Raw genomic sequence first — 7,159 nt, forward strand, 5'->3', positions numbered from 1 at the left:
ATAGTAATAATTGTAGGTACGTCCAGGTGGCGCAATGGACGAAGCACCAGCCCTGGAGCCACGAGCACCCGAGTCCATATCCAGCCTCACAAACCTAACAATCACCCAGCCCTGTGACATGCAAGCTACCCCATCCCCACTGCCCTGCAAAAACCAAAAAAAAGAAAGAAAAAAAAAGACCCAAAATAAAATAAAATAGTAATAATACTAGGGGTGGCTAGGTGGCAGACAGAGCATTAGCCCTTGAGTCAGGAGCACCCTGGGTCCAAATCCAGCCCCAGACACCCAAAGATCACCCTGCTATGTGGCCCCAGGCAGGCCATCCAGCCCCACTTGCCCTGCACCCTCCCCCAAATAATAACAAAAAATGTGCCTGAGTCTTTCTTCCAACACCAACAACTCTGTCATGGGTGGATCTCATTCTTTATGATAAGTCCATCACAAAAGTTATTTCCATATTTTTCCAACTTTGCCATTGCTGATCGCAACTCCCTCCTTTCTTATTTCTCCACTACCATGTACTATATTTTCTCTCTCCTTTCACTCTGACTCTGATGTAGGGTCGCTGAGTGGCACAGCAGACAGATCCCTGGTCCTGGGGCCAAGAAGCCCTGAGCCCCCATACCACCCCTTAGGCCCAAAATCCACCTGGCCCTGTGGTCCTGGGCAGGCCTTCCAATCCCAGCCCCTTGCAAGAAGTAAGAAAGAAAATGTGTTATATCTGGCCAGTCTCCCCCAATGGTCCATCCTCTCCTCCTTTATTCACATCCCCACCCCTTCCCCCTGCTCCCCCCTCCTTCTTACTCCAGATGTCTATACCCCATTGAGTATATATGTTGTTTCCTCTCCTAGCCATCTCTGATGAGAGCAAAGGTTCCCTCATTCCCCCTTGCCTCCCCACTTCCATATCATTGCAATAGCTCATTGTAATAAAAAAAATCTTATGGGAAATATCTTGGACTATTCCCCCTCTCCTTTTTCTTTCTCCCATTCCATTTCCCTTTTTTTCTATTGACTCCATTTTTACACCATATTTTATCTTCGAATTCAGCTTTCTCCTGTGCTTCAACTATAAAAGCTCTCTCTACCTGCTCTATTAACTGAGAAGGTTCATATGAGTATTATCAGTGTCATTTTTCTATGTAGGAATACATGCACTTCATCCTCATTAAGGCCCTCATATTTCCCCCCTCTCCTCCAATCTCCATGCTTCACCTGAGTCCTGTATCTGAAGATCAAACCTTCTGTTCAGCTCTGGCCATTCCAACAGGAACATTTGAAATTCCCCTGGTTCATTGAAAGTCCATCTTTTTCCCTGGAAGAAGACATTAAGCCTTGCTGGGTAGTTCATTCTTGGCTGCATTCTAAGCTCTTTTGCCTTCCGGTATATTGTATTCCAAGCCCTATGAGCTTCCAATGTAGCTGCTGCTAAGTCCTGTGTGATCCTGACTGCAGCTCCACGATATTTGAACTGTGTCCTTCTGGCTGCTTGTAATATTTTCTCTTTGACTTGGGAGTTCTGCAACTTGGCTATAATATTCCTAGGGGTTGTTTTTTTGGGGATCTCTTTCTCGGGGGGATCGGTGGATTCTCTGCATTTCTATTTTGCCCTCTGCTTCTAGAATATCAGGGCAATTTTGCTGTAGTAATTCTTTGAAAATGATGTCAAGGCTCTCTTCCTGATCATGACTTTCAGGTATTCCAACAATTTTTAAATTATCTTTCCTAAGGCTGTTTTCCATATCAGTTGTTTTTTCAATGAGATATTTCACATTTTCTTCTAATTTTTCATTTTTTGGGTTTTGAAGTATTGATTCCTGATTTCTGGTAAATTCATCAATCTCCCTGAATTCTATTCTTTGTCTGAAGGATTTGTTCTCCTCAGAGAGTTTTCTTATCTCTTTTTCCATCTGGCCAATTTTGCTTTTTAAAGCATTCTGCTCCTCAATAACTTTTTGAACTGTTTTATCCATTTGACCTAAGCTGGTTTTTAGCATGCTATCTTCTTCAGCATTTTTTTGGATTTCCTTGACTAGGCTGCTGACTTCATTTTCATGTTTTTCCTGCATCTCTCTCATTTCTTTTCCCAGTTTTTCTTCTAACACCCTCATTTGATTTTCAAAGTCTTTTTTGAGCTCTGTCATAGCCTGAGCCCAATTTCTGTTTTTCTTGGAGTCTTTAGATGCAGGAGTTTATGCTTCCTTATCTTCAAACTGAGTATTTTGATCCTTCTTGGGTTCATTTGCAAAATATTTCTCAATTGTGTTCCTCTTATTTCTCTGCTTGCTCATTTTCCCAGCCTGGGCCTGGTTTTGGGGTGCTTCCTGAGTTTTTGGGACACTCCCACAAGGGTCTCAGTGTGTAAGTCTCTGTCCTCCCTCCTGGTCTGTGAATGACCATATGTGCCCCCCTTTTCCATGGGGCTGAGGTGGGGGGGCCCTGCTCTTCTATGGGGAGGCCTAGACTGGGATCAGGATCTGAATGTGGTCAGAGCCCCAGAGTCCTGTTCCAGAGGCAGAGGACAGAGCTCTGCAGTCTCTCTTCACTCTCCTCCCTCAGCTCAATGGGCTCATGCCCTGGGGACTCCTGCTTACCTGTTCCGCCTGCTTCTGTTCCTGGATCTGGGCTGGGGAAAGCTGCTCACTGTGTGCCCTGAGGGCTGGGCTCTGGCAGAAGTCCCCTGCTGTTCCCCCACTTTGTGCCTGGTGCTCCCCAGGGTGTAGCTCTGGAGACTCCCCCCGCTGCTGTGAGCTGGGGCTCCCAGCGCCCTGGGGCTGCCTCCAGGAGGCTGAAGTTCTTTTGCTCTGGGGGGCCACCCCTCTGGCGGGCCGCCCCTCCAACCCTGGGGAGCAGAGCCTTTCTGCTCTTTTCCAGGTTACCTTGAGTAGGAGAACTGCCTCACTGGGTCCCTCTGTGGGTTCTGTCTCTCAAAAGTTTAGTTAGAGTCCTTAGTTTATAAGTTTTATCAGAGAGCGCCTAAGACTGAATCCTTTCTTGTTGCCATCTTGGCTCCGCCCCACTGCAGATTTTTTTAGGGAGTTCATTGAAGGCTTCTTTGATTTTTTTCTGAAATGGAGTTATTTAAATATTTTACTTCCACTTTTGTAACTCAAAATTTTACCAAAAAAAATGAATGTTGAAAACTACCTTTTCATGTAATTGTAGGAAAAAAAAGAAAGAAAATGTTTTTAAAAGAAGCATTTTTTTTAAAAAATGAATTATTAGACTACATAAAATCCATGTTCAAAAAGAGAACCTAAACATTATATTTCTAGAAATCATCAAGGAAAACTGTCCTGATGATATCTTTTTATAAAGGTTTTATTTCTTTTGAGTTTTACAATTTTTCCCCTAATCTTACTTCCCTCCTTCCACCCCCCCCCCACAGAAGGCAATTTGCCAATCTTTACATTGTTTCCATGGTATACATTGGTCCAAATTGAATGTGATGAAAGAGAAATCATATCCTTAAGGAAGAAACATAAAGTATAAGAGATAGAAAGATCAGACAATAAGATATCAGTCCCCCCCCCCCAAATTAAAGGTAATAGTCCTTGGTCTTTGTTCAAACTCCACAGTTCTTTCTCTGGATACAGAAGGTATTCTCCATTGAAGACAAACCCAAATTGTCCCTGATTGTTGTACTGATGGAATGAACAGGTCCATTAAGGTTGATCATTACCCCCATGTTGCTGTTAGGGTATACAGTGTTTTTCTGGTTCTGCTCATCTCACTCAGCATCAGTTCATGCAAATTCCTCCAGGCTTCCCTGAAATTCCATCCCTCCTGGTCTCTAATAGAACAATAGTGTTCCATGACATACATATACCACAGTTTGCTAAGCCATTCCCCAATTGAAGGACATTTACTTGATTTCCAATTCTTTGCCACCACAAACAGGGCTGTTATGAATATTTTTGTACAAGTGATGTTTTTACCCTTTTCATCATCTCTTCATGGTATAGACCCAGTAGTGGTATTGCTGGATCAGAGGGTATGCATATTTTTGTTGCCCTTTGGGAATAATTCCAAATTTCCTTCCAGAAAGGTTGGATGAGTTCACAGCTCCACCAAAAATGTATTAGTGTCCCAGATTTCTCACATCTCTTCCAACTTTAATCATTGCCCTTTCTGGTCATATTGGCCAGTCTTAGAGGTGTAAGGTGGTATATCAGAGAAGCTTTAATTTGCATTTCTCTAATAAGTAATGATTTAGAGCAATTTTTCATATGATTGGATTGCTTTGATCTCCTCATCTGTAAATTGCCTTTGCATATCCTTTGACCATTTGTCAATTGAGGAATGGCTTTTTTTTAAAAAAAAATTTGACTCATTCTCTGTATATTTTTTTAAATGAATCCTTTATCAGAAACATTAGTTGTAAAGATTGTTTCCCAGTTTACTACATTTCTTTTGATCTTGGTTACAGTGATTTTGTCTGTGCAAAAGCTTTTTAATTTAATGTAATCGAAACCATCTAGTTTGTTTTTAGTGATGTTCTCCATCTCTTCCTTAGTCATAAACTGCTCCCCTTTCCATAGATCTGACAGGTAAACCTGGCCACACAGCTAGGCAATTATTAAGTGTCTGATCTGACAGGTAAACTAGGGGTTAAGTGGCTTGCCCAAGGCCACACAGCTAGGTTAATTATTAAGTGTCTGAAACAGGATTTGAACCCAGGTACTCCTGACTCCAGGGCCAGTGCTTTATCCACTGCACCACCTAGCTGCCCCTATAGTATTGTTTTTTAAAGTCTAAATCCTGTATCCATTTAGATCTTATCTTGGTATAGGGTGTGAGGTGTTGGTCTACTAAGTTTCTTCCATACTAACTCCGAATTTTCCCAGCACTTTTATTCCAAGAGAGAGTTTTTATCCCAATAGCTGCACTCTTTGGACCGGAATCCTTCCATTCCAGGGCCTGATTTTTAGGAAACAGGACCATTGCAGATGGTCTAATCACTATGTGAGTCTCTTGGCCTTGAATGGTTTAGATTCCTCCCCTATTAATGAGGTACAATTTTACTTTGACAATGCCAAGCAAGCACAAGTCTGTGCTATGTGATAATATTCGACAATCTGATATATCCTAACCTGTCTCTTGATGGGTTAATTGACAGGAGGTCTTTCCTCCCAGACCTTCCATCTTTGAGTTGTGAGGGACAGAACTACAATGGTATCTGACCTTCTTCGAGCCTTAATCGACAACCTGGAACATCCTAACTTGTCTCTTGGTGGACTATTCATCAGTACCATCTTTTCTCTCAACCCATCTGTATCTGATTGTCTGACATGACACCATCTGACAATCAGAACCACAATGCTTTCCAAGTTGCAGGCCCCCCTCTCTGGGTGAATCCATTGCAGGGTGGCCCTGCCCTTCACAAAGAAAATAGAACTCTCTTCAGGGCTCCCACCAGCTTTTCCAGGATCAGTTATATTACTGCATCAGATACCTTGAGGTACCTATCTCTGCCACTCCGTGTTCAGGGATTTGAACTCAACTCCCTTTTGATCAACTGAAGGCAATGGAGGCCATCATCTGTCCCTTCAGAAAGGTGCTCACCTATCTCTTTGGAACATTTGACCCAAGTTAAACTCTTGTTCACATAGAGTCCTTCTCCACTTTGACCTTCAAAGTTCTCACATATAGGTATTTTCCCACTTTCTTTTATCTCATTAGGATTATACACCTAGTAGAAGTACTACAGTTAAAGGATATGCCTTTGATAGTTTTATATAACATTGGGTATAGTTTCAAAATTACTTTCTAGAATTACCAGACCAGTTGACACTTCTATTAATAATTTATTAATGAACCTATTTCTCCATATTCCTTTTAGGATCAGTCATTTGACATTGCTGTCATATTAGTCCATCTGATAGGTGTGAAGTGATATATATTAAAGTTGATTTAATTTGAATTTATCTAATCATTAGTGATTTATACCATTTTCATAGAAATATTTGATAATTTTGATTTCTTTTTCTGAAAACTTCCTGTTCATATCCTTTAATCATTTTATCAAATGGAGAATAGCTCTTATGCTTTAAATACTTGGTTCAGTACCCTCTGTACTTGAAAAATGAAACCTTATTCAGAGAAACTTGAAGTAAATATTTTTTCTCTACTATTGACTTTTTTTTCCTTTTTTTAATTTATTTTTTATTCTCATTTTGTACAAATGTGTTTTTTACATTAATAAAATATACTTGTTTACAAGTAAACAAAATACCCCTCCCACCATGAATATAGATAGACTTGCTTGGGCGAAAAAGTAAAGGGGAGAGAAAAAATTAAAATTAAGAAAAATAATAGTAATAATTGTAGGTATGGCCAGGTGGCGCTATGGACGAAGCACCAGCCCTGGAGCCACGAGCACCCAAGTCCACAACCAGCCTCGTAAACCCAATAATCACCCAGCCAAATGACATGCAAGCCACCTGATCCCCACTGCCCTGCAAAAACCAAAAAGAAGAAAAAAAAGACCCAAAATAAAATAAAATAGTAATAATAGTAGGGGTGGCTGGATGGCAGACAGAGCACTGGCCCTTGAGCCAGGAGCACCCAGGTCCAAATCCGGCCCCAGACACCCAAAGATCACCCTGCTATGTGGCCCCAGGCAGGCCACCCAGCCCCACTTGCCCTGCACCCTCCCCCAAATAATAATAACAAAAAATGTGCTTCAGTCTTTGTTCCAACACCATCAACTCTGTCCTGGGTGGATCACATTCTTTATGATAAGTCCATCACAAAAGTTACTTCCATATTTTTCCAACATTGCCATTGCTGATCGCAACTCCCTCCTTTCTTATTTCTCCACTACCATGTACTATATTTTCTCTCTCCTTTCACTCTAACCCTGCTGTAGGGTCACTGAGTGGTGCAGCAGACAGATCCCTGGTCCTGGGTCCAAGAAGCCCTGAGCCCCCATACTACCCCCTAGGCCCAGAATCCACCTTGCCCTATGGTTCCAGACAGGCCATCCAATCCCATCCCCTTGCAAGAAGTAAAAAAGAAAATGTGTTATATCTGACCACTGTCCCCACATGGTCCATCCTCTCCTCCTTTATTCACATCCCCACCCCTTCCCCCCTACTCCCCCCTCCTTCTTACTCCAGTTGTCTATACCCCATTGAGTATATTTGCTGTTTCCTCT

This window comes from Macrotis lagotis, chromosome 2 (genome assembly GCF_037893015.1).
Source record: "Macrotis lagotis isolate mMagLag1 chromosome 2, bilby.v1.9.chrom.fasta, whole genome shotgun sequence".
NCBI lineage: Eukaryota > Metazoa > Chordata > Mammalia > Peramelemorphia > Peramelidae > Macrotis > Macrotis lagotis.